The following is a 20,790-nucleotide window of genomic DNA, read 5'->3' as shown; positions in this document are numbered from 1 at the left end:
TTGGCATATTCAGCCTTGCAATAAAATCCAGGGTGTTTCCTAGATACGGTATAATTAACTTCAAATGCTATGTTACAATTATGTTAGGGTGTGACTTAGACAAAATAAAGCACTTCTAAGTGAAGACTGATGTGCAGTTCTAAATGCACCCTTTTTTGTCCATAGGTACTATAAATACTGTAGAATACAATAGATAGCACCAAATCAAAGAAGTTTATGTCCCTTAAATTCTGGATTTTAATTTTACAGCATGAGATAGATTATTCTTGGTTGTATCTTTTTTTCCCATTGATTTTATTTTTAGCTCATTTAAACTCTTGCTGTTTAAGCTATGAGTAAAGCCTTGCAAGTCATAGCCACATTTTGCCTAGTTGCATTGAAGATTGTGCATTAGGATTTGTTCAGTCTTAGTAATCGTGTTGGTTTTGCACAGCCTGGTGTGAGAAGCTGCTGGAAGCTCCCACCATGTCTGGCACAGCCAATCTGTGATGGCTCTGATGCTGCTGGGCAAAGCTGGGCCAATTAGAGACCATGGCAATGCCTCTGTGATAGCATTTATAAGAAGAAGGCAAAACAAAGGTGGTTGGGCAGTTAGAATTCCAGCCAGAGAAGAAAAGGAAGTGAGAACATGTGAGGGAAACAATATGGAGACACACCCAGGTCAGTGCAGAAGGAGGAGAGGAGGTGCTCCAGGCACCAGAGCTGAGATTCCCCTGCAGGCTGTGGTGAGACCATGGTGAAGCAGCTGTGCTCCTGTAGCCCTTGGGGATCCATGGGGGATGCAGAGATCCACCCACAGCCCGTGGGGGAGGTGCCCATGCTGGAGGGGGTGGATGCCTGGAGGGGGCTGTGATCCAGTGGGAGACCCAGTGGAGAGAGGGGGCCCCTGCTTCCAGGCTGGAGCAGCCTGTCCTTGGAAGACGGTACCCCATGGAAGAGTGACCCAGGCCACAGTAGTTTGGGGAGAACTGTGTGCACATGGGAGGGACTCACACTGCAGCAGTTTTGGCAGAACTGCTGCTCATGAGGTTTGGAGCCATGCTGGAGTAGTTCAGAGAAATGTTTCCTGTGGGAGAGACCCCATGGTTTCACAGAGGAAGGTCTACTCTCCTTTAGCAGCTGAAGAAAACCTCAGGTGACAAACTGACCAGAACCCCCATCCTCTGTCTCCCTGTGCTGTTGGTGGGAAGGAGGGAGGGGTTGGGGGAAGAAAAGGTGTTTTTTAAGGGCTTATTTTACTCCTCATTATCCTCCTCTGACTCTGTTAGTAATAAGCTTACTTTGTACCTCTGTTTTGTGCTTGGAGTGTTTTCTCCTGATCCTTAACTCATGAACCTTCTGTTTAAATTTTTCTCTCCTCTGCCCAGCTGTAGCAGAGGAGGGTGAGTGAGTGGCTTTTTTGGGTGCCTGGCATTTGGCCAGCATCAAACCATGACTGTAACTAGGAATAAAGCTTAATAAAATTAACATGGAAGCCTTCTAGTAGCAGAATCTGACTTTATAAGTGTTTGCACATACCTGCTTCAGATCCTTTATAAATGCTATCAGCCAGTACCTTTACATGGATATTCTCCCTTCTAGTTTGCAAGTACAGCTTCCAAAGTAATTTTTCTTGTTTCGGTCATGCCAGCAAAAAAACCTCTAAAATGTGCCACAAGCTGGATGGTTCTTTTCTTTAGGAAGCATATTCAGTCAACCTATTTTTCTTTTCTTCCAACAAGGTGTAACTGGGCTGCTTCCAGGTGAGTTCATTTTTGCCCATTAGTCTGTATGGCTGTCAGGATGTGATGCAAAGTGCCTGGGTTTCAGTGCCATCTCAGCCCTGAGACCTTCCCCTCTGCCCTCACTTCTGAGCGCTCCACGTGCAGCAGACCCTGGTGTCTCTCTACCCTGTAGCCATGTTTTGAAGGGGCAGCAGCAGGGCTCAGTTGTTGACTTCCATTCACTCATCCAGACTGTAGTGTGCCCAACAGAGCTCCCTCCAAGGTGAAAGGCTTTGTTCTAAAACAATGGACCTTTGTCATCATCAACTGACACACTACACCGAGAGTCACATCTCAGCTCTGTCCTTTGTAATGTGCTTCCTAGAGAACTAATATTTTATACTTTTCTCTTATTCCTTTGTTAACCACCTTATATTAGGAAAACTACAAGCAGTAGGAAACATGGTTGTAGCTGTTGAAATGGGTAAAAACTATAGTTCAGGCATTTTCAAGATAAAGAGTGTTTAGTAATAACAGTCCAGAAAAAAGGTGAATTAAAATGAAAATGTGGATACATCAACTTGTGGACAGGTTTCATTTATGATCCTGTTGAAATGACATGATCTCAGACTCTCCCTTCAATTTATAAATAGTGAAAAAACCCCAATAAATAGGAATTCATTCATTTTTCATTAAGCCAAAATGTTGGTAGAGAAGTATGGCAGATCCCCAGGTATTCAAATGCTGCCTACATCTTGCCCCTCTCTGAGATCCTTTTTCACCTTTGTCACATTTTAAAATGCTTTCGAAGGTGATGATCAAACGAGGAGACAGTAAGGTTTTTAACAAGGCAGTCATTTTTAACTATCAAAGTTCTTTTCATTCTCTACAGATACATATTGAGTAAGACTGGATTTGTAAATTCAGGCCATGGCATTAAACACAAAAAAAACCCCAAAAAAGAATTGCTTGTGACATTATTATTTTGGACTGATTGGATCATTGGACAATGTTCTAAAAAAATTTTACAAGTTTGAGTCCAAACAGATCTTTTAGAGAAGAGACTTAGAACATTACAGACACAAGTTAATCAAAGCAACACTTTCTCTTAGGCTGGTGAGCAGAGGAGGCATATAGGGAAAAGGAAAGAGAGAAAAAGTTTCTTTAAACAAGTGCATGCAAAGAACTAGAAAGTACTTTGATACTACTTTTTCCCCGAATAAAAATGTGTTCTCTTTTATGAAGGATGAAGCTGTAACTCAGTATCTCTGTGCTTCTGAGCGTGTTAATCCTACACAAATGATGAGTATGGAGCAGTACCAAGGATGAAATCTTACAACTCTTTCATTTGTTAAGACATGGAACACTATTTTTTACATGTTACATGAAAGAAAAAATGCTATGAAATACCAAAGAATATAAAAACTAGAAGCCAGAAAATGAGGGGCAGACTTTGAAAACACATCATATTGTGGGAAAATGACCCAAATGTTCTAGTTTTTATGAGGGTGCTTGCTCCCCTTCTGACCTTTTTTCCAGATTTGTATTTGGAACTAGAAGGATATATTTCCCCTTTTGGAAATCTCTTTAGGAAGGCCTGTGGACAACATGTGTTGGATCAAATGTTTCAGAACTTTAAGGTCTTTCAAAGCCTTTTTTTTTTTTTTTTTTTTTTTTGATATTGCAGTTCTTTTCATTACTACTCATTTTGATGACGGTTGGTTGAACTGTATGGGAAAAAATGTGAACCTGCTCAAAGATCATTGGTTAAAAAATCTGAACCAAACTGAAGCACATATTTTTCATAGTATTTCTCTGTTTCTGTTTTAGAAGCTCAGAAGCACAATTGGTGTGTGATTTTTTTTGTGTGTATACATGTGTCTTTGTATGCTTTTGTGTCTTACACATAAAGACAATGTTTGACTATGATATAATTAACATGGAGTTGATTGACACTTCTCTACCACGGTCACTAGGCAGAATGTGACTATCCCAAAGACACAGAAGCTCTTTCTGGATATGAAATTACCTAAAAAAAAATTTTGTATTCTTAGTTTATTCATAATTTTGTACTGTTCTTGCTCACACTGTGGTATTTTATGTATATGCACAGCAAGTGCAAAGTAAAAAATATCAACTATGCAACACACAATATATATTTGTGTGCTTCATGATTTATGAAATTTTGAAATACATTTCCCAAATAGTTACACTTTTTACAGACTGCTCCCTTAGAACTTCAGCGACTCTATCTTTGTCTTATATATATATATATATATATATATATATATATATATATATATATATATATGCATATAATGTGGTATCATGTAATGTGGTATCAGAGTATCAGATTCACTGGCAAAGATCTGGATTCACTAAATGTGACAGGGTCAAACTCTATACCAACCATTGTTATGTATATATAGTGACTGAGGCAATCAACAGAATTAAACAACTCAATTAGAACAGTAATGTCAGAAAAAGTCAAATCAATTTATTGTTTAAAGAGTAATCAACAATTATTGATATTTTATGGTGGTAAGGAAAAAAGTAAGCAGTGTATTTGCATGCAAAAATATTTAATTTAAATAATGGGAAAAACATTCTTATTAGAAGAATAGTATTTGAACAGGTTACTCAGTGAGGTTGAGGAAGTCCCTGTAATGGCTATTTTTAAAGATTAGACAAATGTCTGCCAGTAACACTGTGTAACTGATCCCATATAGAGCAGGGATGTAGATTACATGACCTCTTAATGTCCCTTCCAACACATCTCTATGAAGTTCTGATTGAAAAAAGCTCAACACAAATACTTATCAGACTTTTTTTTGTTCACATAGTTGGTTACTTTATGATTCTGTGAAAGAGCAATGAACTGGAAGGAACTGACAGCAAATGTTTTAATTTGGCAGTTTAGGGGAAAAAAGATCTTTGCACTTATTTTGATGTCTGTTACTGGCAAAAAAACCCACAAAAGAAAAGCTGCCAAAATGTCTTTGAGACAAATTCAGCCAAGTAATTCTCTTTCAATATGAGACATATGATTAGGTCTACAGCCAATCTCTGAACTCACTTGTATCTTTCACAATACCACTTTGAAAATCTATTTTGATATAGTATACACAGAGACAGGCAGATATGCACACCCACTTTCTTTAAGCAGTCAAACTGAGAAAAATATGACTAAAATTTTATTATGCTGGCGCACAAAAATGCAGAGTTTCATTTACCATCATTAAAGAAAGCCAGAATAAAGACAATGGTCATATCTATTTATTAGATCTATTAAACTACTTCCAGTTGATAGTTAAAACTCTACTCATACAGAATTATCTGTCTGCCATTACTGGAAGCACCATTACATGACACTTACCTCTGAAGTCAGGAACTGCATATCGAATGGTCAAAAAAAGTTGAAAAATACCAGCCTCTGTTTTGGATTTCCTTCAGAAACAGGGTAGACAAAACCTTTGCAACTCCAGCTACAAAGTGACTTCAGCCAGTTTATTTCCAGCCCTTGTGTGGGTGTTGGAGAGAAGAGTCCACCTCATAGGCATCTTGGACTCTTCGGAATGGAAAGGCTGGGATTCCTCACCACCTTACACACAGCAGAGGGAAGAAAAGCCTCTGGTCAATGCACATTCCTAATAGCCAGGAAAATATAATCATAGCTGCTGGCTGTGATTCTCCACAGCAGTCAGAGAGATGGACTTCCTGCTCACTTCCATAAAGTCAAGGACATTCAAACACCAGTAAGACAAGTGCCACATTTGATTTGATTGAGTGCCATGTTGGGTGATACCCAGACGTACTGAAATTCCAAACATAAAACCAATGCCAAAAATACCCCAACCTTTTAGTTCTCTTTTCCAAGTAGAGAAATCTCTAAGTTTTGCTTAGAGAAGGTGCTTTGAAAAATTATGGCTCTTTCAAGACTTTGTTATTAAGAAGTATGTTGTCACAGATGGTGGCTGGAAAACAGGTATTTACAGCTACTTTTTTTTTTTCCCTACGGCTTAAAGTTGTCAGGAAATTATCCAAGTTACTTAAAGTATTACAATAATGCCTTAATCACTTGCACTCCTTTTCTTCCTGCAATCATCATCAGCAAAACCAAAAGCAGGCATAACTCAATTTTCTCCTGAGAATCTCACAAAACTGTTTCAAAATTCTTATTTAATCTATAAATATCAATCATATCTTATTGCTTCTTCAGCTTCTCCTTTTAACATCTGTTACCTAACTTGCTTTCAAAATTGTAACTTTATGCATTAAATTATAACTTAATTTGCCTTTGTCTGTCTTCCAGTTTTGATTGATACCTTCACATTCAAAAGTCTTTGAACAGTTATTTGGGCCAGAAGTTGCTTTGAACTCCTGAATTTCAAGTGTAAACTTATTTGGCATCATAATGTATTAGCACTTCAGAATTGCAATGAAATAAGAAGCAGCCCTATTATTTGGACTACTAAAAACTGTTAGGTCCTGTGTTAATTCTTCCTTATTTTAAAAAAGTGAGTAAAATGGCATTAAAATATAGCAGTACCAAGCATGTTCTTATGAGGCAGGATGCTAACTGATACAGTTCAGCAAGGTTGTAAACAGCTATTATGCTGCACACAAGAAGATTTGAAATCTCCTCAGAATCCCTTTCTTCGACAGGCCATGCCAGGAACAATAAGAATTAAGTGTGCTGAAACTTAATAGTTTGGAACTGCTCTGGCGTGGGCGTAAGGCAAAAGCAAGAGCTTTTTGACAAATTCAGGACAAGTAGTTTGCATACAAATGAACAATTTGTTCTTGAAAATGTTCTTTCCATCTTGTTTTACTATTAAGCACAGTCAGGGACAATTGTTGGTATAAATTTTGATGATTATCATGAAAACTTTGGCAGTGAAAACCAGGGAGAATTTACTGTGGGAGGATGTCAGCCTTTCCAACTTTCTGGTCAACATCCGGTAGCAACTGAAAAAAAAAAATAACCCCAAAAAATTAACTCCCAGACTTTTACCTTACATATGGCAAAGGACAGCATTTTTAGGATCTCACACTGCATAATCTAACTCATATTACTAGTACTTAGCCCTATGTGTTAGAACTTGTAGACTCAAATTTTTAGGAAGCTCCATTCGGTAGAACAAAGAACAAATTTTAGGATGAGTCTTCAATATAAGAATTTTCAGTGCATCTAGCAATTTTAGATATTTTGGAATACCCTTGTACAGGAAATTTTTTTTTTTTTAATGGCTGCAATGTCTATCTCCACTTATACTGGATTTTTTCACTATCAGATACTAACTTGATTTTGTTCAATATCAATATGCCACGGCATTACTGCCAAACTGCTCAAAGGATACAGTGTAGCAGTTATATAATCTTTCTTCTCTTATAGGATTTTTCAAGTCACCTGTAGGAGGAAAAATGACACCTGATCCAACAAAAGGTTGCTGGTACAAACACAGTAATGACATAGTAATGATCTTGTACCAAATGAGTGCTTTGCATCACGTGGCTGTGGCATTTCCAGTCCTAGATCAAGAGCTCTGAAGTAAGATTTACTGTGTTGTCAAGCCATGGCCTGAGGGTTTTAGCAGCTTGATTAGAAGATTCATACTGTCACATACTAGGATCTGTTGAGTGCAATGAAAGGTTAGTATTTCACACAATGATTTGCAAACCTTCAGCTGAAATCCAGTAGGTTTTGGTTCTCTCTTTTTTTTTTTTTTTTTTTTCCCTTGGGGGATAGATTGTGTGTATTTTTCCTCCAAGTTTCACTAGGTCATTTGCAATTGATACTGCAGCAGCTTCTGGTCAACATGTCATACATCCTTTTCTAAGAAAACAACAGCATACTAGCTCATACTAAACTTGTTCCTACTATGTCTAGAGTAAGAATACTAAATCTTTATGTTCAAGGTAAAATTTTAGTGAAATAAGAATTATAAATAAGGACAGATCTCTGAATGCTTCGCATAAAGAAAATTGGAACTGGAAGATGTAGTCAGGTATTTCACCCCTTTGTGAATGGTGTAGTTCTGCTTCGAGATAAAAGTGGATCTCAGAAAATGTTATTTAAGTAAGAAAAATAGCTTGATTCAGTCAGGTCCAGATAAAAGGAAGGTTGTTTCTAATTCAAAAATGCAAGCTGTCTTTCAGGACTCACTCTTGTCTAGCACTGAATGTTCCCCCAATCCTGTTTGCTGTTAGATGCTACAGATTCCTACAGGAATTACAGAGACATGTTGCTAAATCATTACTGTACATTAAAAAAAAATCAGGAGATTTTACCTTTGCAGTATTTTTACGATTTTTTAATTTAGTTTTTTATTTTCTCCATTTTTGGTAAGGCATTTAGGTGAAGTATCAGGACTGTAAAACACTTTTTTACTCTGCCTTTCCCCCCAATTCCTTCCAAAAATTAATTTTTCTGAATGAAAATCTATGCCATTTGACATGGGAAGTGTGACTGCTATGAAGTGGCAGGGTATCAAATGATTTCCCCCCTTATCTATTCTCAATCTTCTCTTTCCATTTGCTTTACTTACAATATAAGATATGCTACATATTTGGGGAGAAAAATTCTTAGAGATGCAATACTAAAATCAATGCTTAGACTAGATGCATTATTTAGAAATATTTGTTTGACTTAGCAGTTATTAACAGTTTTTGACTTAGCAATTATTAACAGTTTTACCAAGTATACTATTATGGCCATGTCATGTTATGCAGTTAGACACTCAAAGGCATATCCCCACTCTAAAATGTTATTCTGTATTTTTTTTTCTTCTGTAAGTGAAAACCTTCATTAAATAAATTATATGGTTTCCCACCATGTTTTGAGGATCTGCAGAGGTTGGTATGCTCGTAAGTTGCAAATCTGAGGGCTGAGAGATATCACCAAATACAAACCAAATAACCTTCACAGATAAAGCCTTAAACTAAATAGTGCTGCAAATAAGAAGGCAACACAGTCTTTAGAATAGTCACATGAAGCAGTCTGACTGTCTAATAAGCTGCCTGGCTGGCCAAGAATACCACTAGGAAAAAAAAAATCACACTTCAAAGAACCAGGAGGGTGTCTTCAACAAGTCAGAAATTGGTTTTTGACCTTTCTGACTCATGTAAGCTTTCAGGATTCCCACCTGTGGTTTCTTTTCTAAATGATTTGATGATAAAAAGATAATATTTTTTCTTCTTTTGAATTGAAGAAACTCCTCCCTTTTTGTATTGGCTATAACACTGCTGAAGCCAGCTCTCTCTGGTATTGCCCTTACAGGGGTAGGAATAAGAACTGTTTCTGCTACATTTCTCTGCATTGCATTTCCTACAATATTAACAGCCTGAATAGTAGAAATCTTCATTGTAATTGCACATCAATATATAGTAACTGCAAAATGAACACTATAACCAGTTTAAGGTTGGGGGGATTTTTTGTTTTGGAATAGATAGATTCGGCCTGAGTGCTGGTTTGTTTTTTTAAAAAAATAAGACATGAAGTTAAAAATGCAGCATTGACTAAAGTTGGTATTTTCAAAAGGCAAGTTAAAGTTTGGAGACTGCTGTTTTCAACAGCTGGGACAGAGGCCTGATTTTTGAAAGTGTTGTCAGTCATGACTCTTTTAAATGGGCACCACCAATCTGAATTAAAAAAATTGCAAATATCCGGCCAGACTCAAAATCTTGGATTTTGCTCATTTAGGGGTTTATTTTTGCTTTAATAGAAAATGCCAATGAAAGCAAAACTCAGGAATAACCATCACTGTACTCTGTTTTTAATTATATGGAACATGCTAACTGAGTCTTCAAAAAGTACTAAGGTATTCCAAGCAAAGCCTATGTGGTGCTCAGGTCAGAGGATCTGCATATGCTTAAGATGCCTAACACTTCACAAAATGAAACATCTGGAAGTGTCCTGCTGTAGAAATAGATTAAAACATAAATTGGAAAGAAAATGCAAGTAATAAGAAACACCAGAACTTAGACTCATTTGGAACAAAATGACTGAACAAAAGATTGGAATCCATAACTGAGATAAAACTAGCGGGTGACTTGTTAAAACCCCCCACAGGATGCTAAGCAGTTTTTTTTCCCAATCCTTCATTTTTATTGAGAACAAGATAACCTCCTGCCTCAATTTGTGATCTCCCTGCAAATAATCAAGAAGATTACAACTTCTTTCTGTTTTTAACTTTCATCCTGCTGAGAAACTCTGAAACACTTTCAGCAGGTTGTCCAGACAGTACTGGTCATTATGTATAAGAAGAAGAGCTGTCAAAGTAGGATGTATGTATGAGAAATGGAAAACAATTTTGATGGTTGGAGCTTAAAAATGATACAGAATATTGCTGAAAGTGCAGTACAAAGTAGTACTGAGAAAATTTGTGAAGCTGTGGAAACAGAGTAAAAAACTCAGTTGTTGATTCCAGGAAGTACTTTGTGTTTTTTCTTTCTAAAATTGTTGCACTGCTTAATAATGTAAATAATGTTTTCCTGTATTGTCTTCCATTTTTGTAATACTTTCCTAAAAGACTGCTGTCTCCTTCTACCTGTGGTATCTAAGTGGACATTTAGGGAAATTTTTCTTTTGCTAGGACTCCTCACTTCAATTTTTATGGTGCAACAACTTGTGTGGGTCCGCCCTGCTTCACTTTTCTCCTTCTCCCTCCAGACTCAGATTTCTGACCAACAGCTTCAACACATCCTGCCCCTCTATCTTTTGGTGTACTGGGCATGTTAATTGCCAAGAAGAGTCTGAAAGGCATTAGTGGGATATCAGCTCATCCCCATGTTTTTACTGTGGCTTGAACATTCACTAGGATCATTCTGGCTGCAAGGATTTTCAGGAGGGAATTTACTGGTTTGCTGGGACACAAATGCAAGGAAAATCTAATTTGAATTTGAAAAATGTAAGATGAAGACACATATCATAGCTGCATCCTTTTTAACTTCTATTTTGCAGCATTTAATTTATATTTTGTAAGTGCTCTAGAGGAAATTATGTTTATTATCTAGACAATTCAAATGCAAAAACTTCAATTTTTTTAGAAGAAAAATCAAATACTTTTCTAAACTGCAGGGATCAACTTCTACACTAACTGTTATAAAGAAAATGCTTAGGTCAGGATGGAAAAACTTTAAATTGAATACTCCAGAATACTTCAGATATTTAAATTCAGTGTTTATGACTATGGCATAGTACAGCAAAAGTAACTTCAGTGTATTGTGAATAAGCCCAAATACAGCTTCCAGTGTAGTTCACATAAAACCTCCCACTTACATTACTGAGAGCAGAAGCAGGCAGCCCTAAATTAGTAATAGCTGATGTGTCATTAGATTTATCTTCTGCAGCCCAGGACCACTTCTACGTGCCATGATTCATTGCAGGTTCCAATGTAAATTATGAATCCAGGAGAAACTGGTTCTTAGACATTGCAAGTTGCAATGACTGGAATTTGTGTTCTGCATCTTGCTCTTTCTTTTAATGATGGAAATTAGGTTAACAGTAAAAATATTGTTTCAATTCCCATCTCCTTGCACTTGTTTTATCAACATCCACTGCTGTTCCTCCATTGCACAGAAACTTTCTCCTCTCTCTTACCTATGCACTGTAATAACCTAAAATTCAAAAATTAGATTCTCCTTTCCTCAGCCTTCCCCTGTGCTCAGTTGGTGAGTTTTGTTACCAAAGTGTTGAATTCAACCCTAGAGCTGGCCAAGTTCAGTGCAGAGTGAAGTGTTTTCCATGTTGCTTGTTTTATGACTCACTGTGACAATAATGAAGCGTGGGTTGGTATGGTTTTCAGAGAGCTGACCTTGCCTCAAAGTCTGTCCTCATTAAGCAAAATTCCCAATGAAATTCAAAGCACAACTAATGACCACAGAATTTTGCCAAAAGTAGTAACCACTAAACTAAATGAGACAGTGTTGATTGTACAAATAAACAGCCACCCTGGAAAGCTTGTCTATTGTCTAAAATGATGCATTTCTAGGATTATTTATGTTATGATACTGATCAGAACTGGAATCTTATTATGCTAGAACCTATATAAACACAAATTACAGGATTGCAGTTTCATTTGATATAAGATTCAATAAGTAACAAACCACAAAAAAGGGTCTCAGGTCTGAGGGAATTTTGTGCATACCCAGTTTATTCCTTATCTAAAAATATTTATAGTCTCTAGTAATCGAAGGACAGCTTGAAATTGAAAATAGATAACTCAGTTCTGGCAATTAAATTAAAGGGTTTGCCATGGGAAAGCTGTTGATACTGAAAGCATAATTATTTTATTAAGGAAAGCATGGACTTTTTATTCAATGCCAAAATAGGGCATTCAGCACATTTCAGTGGATTACACCTTTGCACCAAAGTCTTTAGCAAAACTAGAAAATCTTGCACGAAATATTCAATTTTTTAGTTGTATATTACTGAAATGTGCACAGAGATTACAGGTTTGATGTCTCAAAAGACGTACCACTGAAGGAAGAACAAAGCAGAACAGGTGTTTCACCTTGGAAAGAAAGATTTAACTCTCATCATTTATAGAAAAGAAAGCTCAAAAGCCGCTTCTGAGTCTCAGTCTGTTATCTCTTCTACTCTCTAGTTTGCATATGTACATATTAGCTCATTTTAAAAGTCATTTCTGTCTTAACCAAAAACCAGAAACTTGCAGTGGAAATGATTTACTGGCTATATAACAGTTAAATTCTCAAAGTTCAAAATGCTGTTTCATACACAAAGTAGTCTGAAAAAGACTGTTTAAGAAACTACATTCCTGCAGATGCAGAAAACTTACAGTTTAGTCCCAAGTCCACACCAATGAGAGAAACAGACAACCAAGCTGCCAGTAAGAAATATAACACTTGAATGATATTCATCACAACAGTAGGTTACACAAAAGGATCTTTGATCAGAGGACTAATGGTAAAAAATTATAGCTTCCCTTTAAATGCTATGGGCCAGCAGATCTGACCCTTGCTATATGTAGTGAGCTCTGTATTGTCGGAATCTTAAATTCTTTAGCAACACAATGAGCTAGACTGAAATACTGTAACAGGCCTTGAGCTTTCCTTCTAAAGCATCCACATACTATGCCTGCACTGACTGCCTGCCATCACTGTCCAGTGGTGGTGAATATACATCACACACTACATTTTTTAAATATGTAGCACTCCAGTATTTTACTCAACAACTCTGTATACATAAAAGGCCAGACAACGGATTGGAGTTTCTCCCAGGAAATATTAGCTTCACACCTTCCTTTTTTTTCTCCAGGTGTTTTTATCTTTTTGTCAGTGAATGTGTTAAATTTTTTGGAACCTAAAGTACTTTTCATTCATCTCTTCTCTCTTTGGGTTCAATAGTCAAGGATCAAGAAATTGGGGAGTTTTTTATGGGGACAAAGAAACCCCCAAAGGTATTAATTTTTCAAAGGATTCACTTAGTGAATGACTATTGCAAATGCCTCTCTAACAAAAACATTGCCGTTTATTAATCTGCTATTCCTTATAAATTTGGAACTTAAATATATTTTCAATTTTTTAAAATTTTATTTAATTTTTTATGAAAGCTACTGAGATATTGTTTTTCCTTTCTCAGAAAAAGAAACTTTTTTAGCTGTTTTAGGGCAAATTTTCAAAACAATTAGTGGGAGGTACATATGTGAACCCAAACAACAAAGTTTAATATAATTTCATCGCAATGATATGCATAAGGAAGCAAAGTATGGGAACATACCTTGCAAGTTCTACCTTTCCCTTCTCCCTTAAACACCGTTTTGGAAATGTAGCTCAGAAAAGTCTTTCAAAGGAAAGAAACACCATATTCCATGCTTTCACCCACAATAAAAGAATATAGCTATGAAGCTTCTCAGAAATAGCAAACAAGTAATGATGCATGGTTGCTTTTGCTTGCCACAAGTTGCTGTTCTATGTGAACAGAGCATCATCTTCCTCCTTCAGTGAACACTGCATTACAACAGACCATTTCCTGCATGATCAATTATCCCATTATAGAGTAAAAACAAAATTAAAGTAAATCCAAACAGTATTAGGGGTTTGTGTATTTTTATAGAAAACAAAGCTGATACAGCTTTCTCAGCTGAAATTGTAGCCAATACTTCTACAGTATAATATTGTTTACAACAGGTTCAGCCATTGCATTGCACTTGCTTTTCAATGGATTTGCTAAATGACCATCAACAGATTAAGTTTTTAAAGTCAGTCCTCTAACTTGTTTAGAAAAGACTGGAACAAATTCCAGGATTTCTTTTCTATAAGAGTACATTTTTAACATAGAAGCCAAATATAAATTGTGAAAACACACACTGTGGACTGTAGTGGCATTCTTGCTAGGTCTGTGGTTATGGAAGTTGTAGGAAGGGGATGCATACAAGAAGAAGAGACTGGAAGTATTTTCTGCATGCCTGATCATTTCCTGCATTGCCTAATTCAGTGGCACTCTTAAATTCTCTCCAGAGGACTGTGTTGAAATACTTGAAAATCTGTGGATAGCAAAAGTGGGTCTTGGCATCTTTAGCCCTTGTTGACTGAGCATTTTTTTCACTGATTCTGAAACAAATTACCTTCAATAACACAAAGTTAAACAGGAGAATTATAAGGTAAATGCTCAATTTTTGCATTTATTAATTCTGAAAGACATCCATCCAGAGGTTTCCACTTTCTTGAGGAAATGGATTATGTGAGACCACTTTTTCTTCAGCAAATATCAGTGAAGGAAAAGGTTTGATATCCAGCTCTGGAAGAGAAGGGCCAACTTAGCTCTTGCACATACTGCTGTAAAGCTGGAGACAGCCCAACCAAACCAAAGTGAAGAGCAGCTGATGGTAGGTGCACCAAGGCCAAAGTTTTTCATGGAAACATACATGCACACATGCAGCAGCACCACAAATAAAACAGCATAATGCAGCAGGTATGTTCAACACTACCTCAGAGTTTTTGCTTTGGGCTCTACAGGCAGTGAAATCAAACCTCCAGCTGATGCAAAAGATCTGTGTGATTTTGCAATAGTGTTTATCTATTTGTTTAACTCTTTCACACAGTCTCTAGAAAAGCAAGTGAATTCTTAATTCATATGTCACACTGTATCTTCAGCTAAAATGTTTACTGCTTGAGTATTCCTGCTTCATTTTGCATAAACTGACATCATATACTGAGAGAGAAAGGGGGCCAATGTGCTTCTCAGAAACCAAGTAGTCATGAGACTTCACCTGGCACTACAGATGTGCACATGCACACACGTGTACACACATGCACACACACACACAAACACACACGTACGCACACACGTACACACACACGCATGCAAAAAATAGGAAAAACGACTCAGCAATTGCAAGAGTCGCAATTTACCATGGAAGCCTCTACTTAATATTCCGCTTGATCTGCCAAGTTTATAGCCTGGCAAATCTGAATACAAATGTCGATGCAAATGAGGATTCATTATTCTTACATCGTCTTTGTGTTGAAGCTTAATGTAACTTGGTTCCTGTGGTTGCTCAGGGAATGTAGATTGCAAGACAGGAGGAAAAAAAAGCCTCGACAAAACCCAGAGAAGCAAATAGGGAAAAGAAAAGTAACAGAAATGGAAATAAATGGAAAAAAAATATGCTAAGGTTTCAGACTAGCAAAACATCAAACCAGTACATCACATTCCCCCCCTATTTTCTTATATAAAGTACATTTGCTTACCATTATCAGCATAGAAGGAGTTAACTAACCAAGACCATTCTCCACAGAGTCAAAACATAACAATCCTCCTTTTACTGATTATACAATATTGTGCCCATTGTAAAGTCAGTGCCCCATTTATCTGAAAATTTTAACATTCTTTCATAATTATAGAGCTCATCGGCTGGTAGAACCTGTACATTTAGATCTGTGAGAAGATTATAAATGAATTTAAAACCACCCCACCATTTCTGCTTCTTTCATTATAAATTACTGCTGAATAATTCAGAAACACGTTAAGAAAACTACAGTACGATTAATAAACTATACAGTGAAAATCACAACAGTTTAAATCATACATTTATTGTCCCATTTATAGCCCATCACAAGCGAGGGTTGAAAAGTACCAAATTAGAGAAAACATGAAATGCTGCAAAATTATAATTAGATCCTCGGTGCCACACAGTACATTGTTCTGATGAATCTCTGGTACGGCTAGCTTATGCTTACATATAAATACCTTCTCAGTAAATAAAAATGTACTGTAGGCTTGACTTTTAGAGAAGCTGCAAAGCTTAGCATATGCGATGATCCCAAAGTCAATGCTGTAAGGCTTGCTTCTTCATCCATAAATAAAGCACATTTGCATCCATTCAGTCAAATTAGCTCCATATAAAAAGGTGGTTATAATTAGCTCCTCTTTCAGGTTCACGGTTAAAACTCAAGCGTGCCTGCCGTCTTGATTAAATCCACCATCGTCTTCCAATAGCTAGTGCTAATTCTTCCAAGGAAATATTCAGTTGAGGTGTTATTTTATTCTGCACTGCTGTTAGTTGTCTAATTTACGCCAAGTCCCTGCAGTGCTTTCCTTAAGCCATCCTCTTTGTCTTGCCTTTGAAATTTACCAAATCTTACAAGAAATCAATACTTAATTGATTATTCACTTTTCTGCAGCTTCAAACAGCAAGCACGCATAAGATCCTGGAGTAGTCACCCGATTTCCAATGCAGGAGGTTGCTTGGTGGCAGGGATCTGCAAGTATCCAACAGCAGGCATTCCACGGAGCTGTGCAGTGGCGTACAGTGCCAGCATCCAATAAAGAAAACGAAGATACTCTAACGAAGCAGGAAAAGTTCCCATGTGAGACAGATCCATATCAATGCTTTAAATAAAAAGCGGAGGCACTGGCTTTCAGATAGAAGAGCACCATTCTCTTTGCAGCTATCCCTCTGTTCTTTCCTTACCCTTTTCTTCCTATGGCACTGGAGTGGAATATCCAAAGTGCCACCGAACTCACAGAACTCCACGTCGGAACGGGGGTGAGGCTCGTGCTGTACCTCTGACATAGAATAAGGATGGCAAGCACGTAACATTACGAAATGTAGGACAAATTCAGGCGAGAGAGAGAGAGGGAGAGCAAGAGACAGATGGCGGATCTGGCTGGGAGCCAAAGCCAGTGAAATGAATTACATTGCTGAATAACTGTACAACCATTGATTCTGCCACTTGTTGCTGCATGGCAAAAAAGGGCCCTGACGTTGGCAGGAATCTCCTTGCGTGTCATGCATGCCGCAGATAACTTTTCACACGTAACTCGCTGCACCAACAGTGACACGCTACGTGTGTGTGTGTGTGTGTGTGTGTGTGTGTGTGTGTGTGTGTGTGAGAGTGTGTATGTGTGTGTGAGAGTGTGTGAATGCGTGTGCATGAGGGACAAAAGGAGAGAGCCAGAGTGCATGTGGGGGGTGTGTGGGTATGTGCCTGCGTGCGTGGTGTGTGTGCCTGTGCGCGCGCGCGCGTGGAGGGGAAAACAATCACTGCAATCCAGCCATTTTGTTTAATGAAGAATGGAAGGCTGGCATTCAGAGACGTGGTTATGTGCCGCATATTAATGTGTGCTCTGTAGACATCCTCCCCCTTTTTAGATGAGTGGCACAGGAATGAAGCCCTCTATAGAGCAGCCACCGTGGGAGCAGGAGCTCACAAGGTAACATATCATCGCCGAACCTACGGACGTGGCATCCGCCACTCTGCAGAAGAACAAGTTGCTGTCGGATGAGGAGGAAAACCTGGTCCCATGGTTATGATGTTTGGGTGCTTTCGAAAAGATAGCCAGAGTCGAAGCAGATTGTTCAATAAATGCTTCGTACCCAGGATGAAGGGAGACATTATGGGATGCCCAGGGGGCTTTGGAAATCAAATACAATGTTTGAGTAGCACAATTTGAGGTACATTATAAAAAAGCAATTTGAATTGCCAATGAGGCGACACATATCTGCATGCTAATTAGACCTGTGTCAAGCTTAGTCTGCCGGGTTGTGTTGATGGCTAGGAATGCGCTTGTAACTCTGCTGAGAGATTGTTTCTGCATAAATTATCAGCTTTGTCCTACTGATCATTTTCTGCAAACAAACACGAAATGTAAGATCAAAAGGCAATTCTGAAATTAAAATTATTGATTGATAAAGCCTAGATTTCAGAATCTAATTAGAGGAGGCACAAACAAAAGCTGATATTATTACAGATTGTGCCTGAGCTAGCAGCCAGATTGTGCAAGGCTTGTAATTTATCTTTGTTTATGCAGCCAGGATATTAAAAATGTAATTAAAATGGTAAAATGATCTGATCAGAAATAGCCACCTAGTGGCAAGTATATTATTTTAAATGGATTATAAAAACATTGATCTGTGCAAATAAAAGGTTTTTTTCATGACAAACATAGCAGCTCATTGAAATTTGCTGAGCAATTTGTCTTTTGCTAATAAGTTGTCTTTTGTGTTTTGTTCCATAGATAAGCAGCATCATTTATAACCCTCATTTGCACACTAATAAACATTCTGTTATTACAGGTGGTGTTGGGAACATATTTCATAAATTATGGCATATGAAAATGGAAGAAAACAATAAACGCTTTTCTAGACATGCACTATATACATTTTGTAAAATTAGAATATTCATCTGACAGCAGCAGAAGTTGCTTATTAAATCACTCTATTGCTCTATTTAAACTATGAAATGGAAGAAATGGTAGAAACATTGTCAATATGTAATTCAGCTTCTTGCCTATTTTGGCTACTTTAAAATGCAATACAAAACACAGAGGGCCCAATTTGCTAAGTTTGTGCAGATTCAATTACTAAATTTCATGGTTATAAAGAGGTCTTTGTGAGCTATACATTTTTAACCTCATTTAGTACCTTTCTAGAGTTGCCAAGTGGATTAAGCGTTAAAAGAACAGAATGTTAATTGCACATGGTATAGAAATTTTGAAATTTCTCTGCAATAGCAAGCTATGGACAGTGAAATGGCCAAAGGAAGTTCTGTCATATGTTAATGAAGCTAGATTAGAAAAAACCCCCAGACTATAAACAGTTTTTCAAGAAAAGATATTCAGAAGCTTGTAAGTTCGTGAGCAGGGCTTAAGTCATGTATTTCTTCTTGTTTCAGATTTCCACATGAAACCGCTATGGAAATGCTCAATTCCTTTTAAAGAAATTCACAATGTAGGGTCCTGTCAGCAGCTCTGGGGTCTTTTGTTAGGTGCACTTAAGATGCCAGATTAAATATTAATATGTGGTTAGAGTTGTGCTATTTTGCAAGCCCTGAAACCCTATTAGTAAATCATGATCTGGTGACTGATGCAAGAAATTTCAAGGCACCAAGACTGCAGATTGCCCATCAATCTGATGGATCACTAATTTTTACTAAATCAGGCCCTTGGACTTTTAGCTGTAAGCAGATGTATGTTTCATTGTGACGGGAAAAGCAGTCCAAATAACACAGCAATTTTCTACACAGAATGTGTATCGTAACAGGCAGAGTTGTTTTGCATAATCAGTAAGTTATTTGAATACAAGTGTTCATTTAACTGGCTGTGCATGAATGATGCTGTTCTTGAAAAAAAAAACAAAACACATTTTGAGCTAGAAGAGAAAGTTGCATTATTTTCATAGAGTAGTACTAGGATTTGGAAACAGTGTAGTAGAGCTGCAGAAGGATGCTGAAGAGGAATGTCCAGGCAAAAGCAGCCACATATTCTCACCCATCCCAAGGAGGTTTATCTCTTCAATAGCCTCCGTCAACTACTGACAGTAAGTCATACACGCAGGGATGAGCAGATACCAGGAAGGATCCTGAAGGATCAGGCAAAGGAAAATGGAACCCAGATGAAGGGGTGGAAACAATCTGAGTAAAAATACTAGAAATATTATTAGATTATAATCTACTGATATAGAGATGACATATTCATCCTGACACATGGCACACTTAGATACATAACTGAGTTGCAGCCTTCCTAACCTCTTTAGAAAAAAGAAACCACCTCTGAAGCCAAATCACACTCTTTATTGGCAATCTTTATGTCATACAGACGAATCTTTACTTCTAGTTCCTTATAATATGGATTTAAGCAACTGACTTAGGTGTTTAGTCATTATGAAGAGTTTCATGTGTGCAGATATTACCATAGCATATATTGCCTTCCAATTCATATCTGTATTTTTGCTTTCATATCTCCTCCCTCTCTCACTTTTTAGCAGCCTGCTTACACTCATATGGAAGTCAGCATTAGAAAGAGACCTCTCCATATCTCTGCCACTTCTACTTGACCAACATTGAGTAGTACAGGTCTGAAAAACTGATAAATCTTGCATGTATCTATATCTTTCTCAGGTCACCCTTTTTAAACACATATACACACTGCTTAAAAGAAATCCCAATCTTAATCTGAAATAAATCACAATTAATAAATTCAAGGCTTTTTTCAGATGAAGTCTGCAATTATAAATCTTTACGATTAATATACTGAAATCACAACACATAGTATATGGTTTTGAAAAAAAATACAGTATACAATAATTCAAGGCTTTCCCAAGCTGATGGACAGCCTAAGAAAGTAGTGTTATTTTTACTCTGGTGGCCATTTTTAGTATTTTCAAATACTAAAGAACTTATTTTATTTAAAGAAAGCTATCCAAATCAATAGGTCTTCTGGTATTGACATTGTGGAGTAATATGCAGCAACACCAACCATCCTGAAACATTCCAGTGGGCTTTTAATGTGAGTGAGAGTCTGCTGGGAGCAGCCTCCCTGACTGAGGCACATGGAGGGTGTTCTAATTTCCACTAAGCCCTGATCAATGGGAATTTATTGCCACTTAGACAAATAGAAAGCCAGACTGTGCAAAACTGAACTGCCTTGAATGTACAGCCCACATCAGAAAGATACATAAACATTAAAAGTAAAGCAGAATAGTAAAACAATATGTGGACGTCTTTTTAGACCTCCTTTTCCACAAAGCCAATGCTTTGCTACTACATCCTGTAAAAATACAAATGCTGACAGAAGAAAGCTTACACATACTTAATGGCGTTCCAGAGTAATGTACGTAGCATT

This window comes from Haemorhous mexicanus, chromosome 1 (assembly GCF_027477595.1).
Source record: "Haemorhous mexicanus isolate bHaeMex1 chromosome 1, bHaeMex1.pri, whole genome shotgun sequence".
Classification (NCBI taxonomy): domain Eukaryota; kingdom Metazoa; phylum Chordata; class Aves; order Passeriformes; family Fringillidae; genus Haemorhous; species Haemorhous mexicanus.
Note: the sequence above shows the minus strand (reverse complement) of the source record.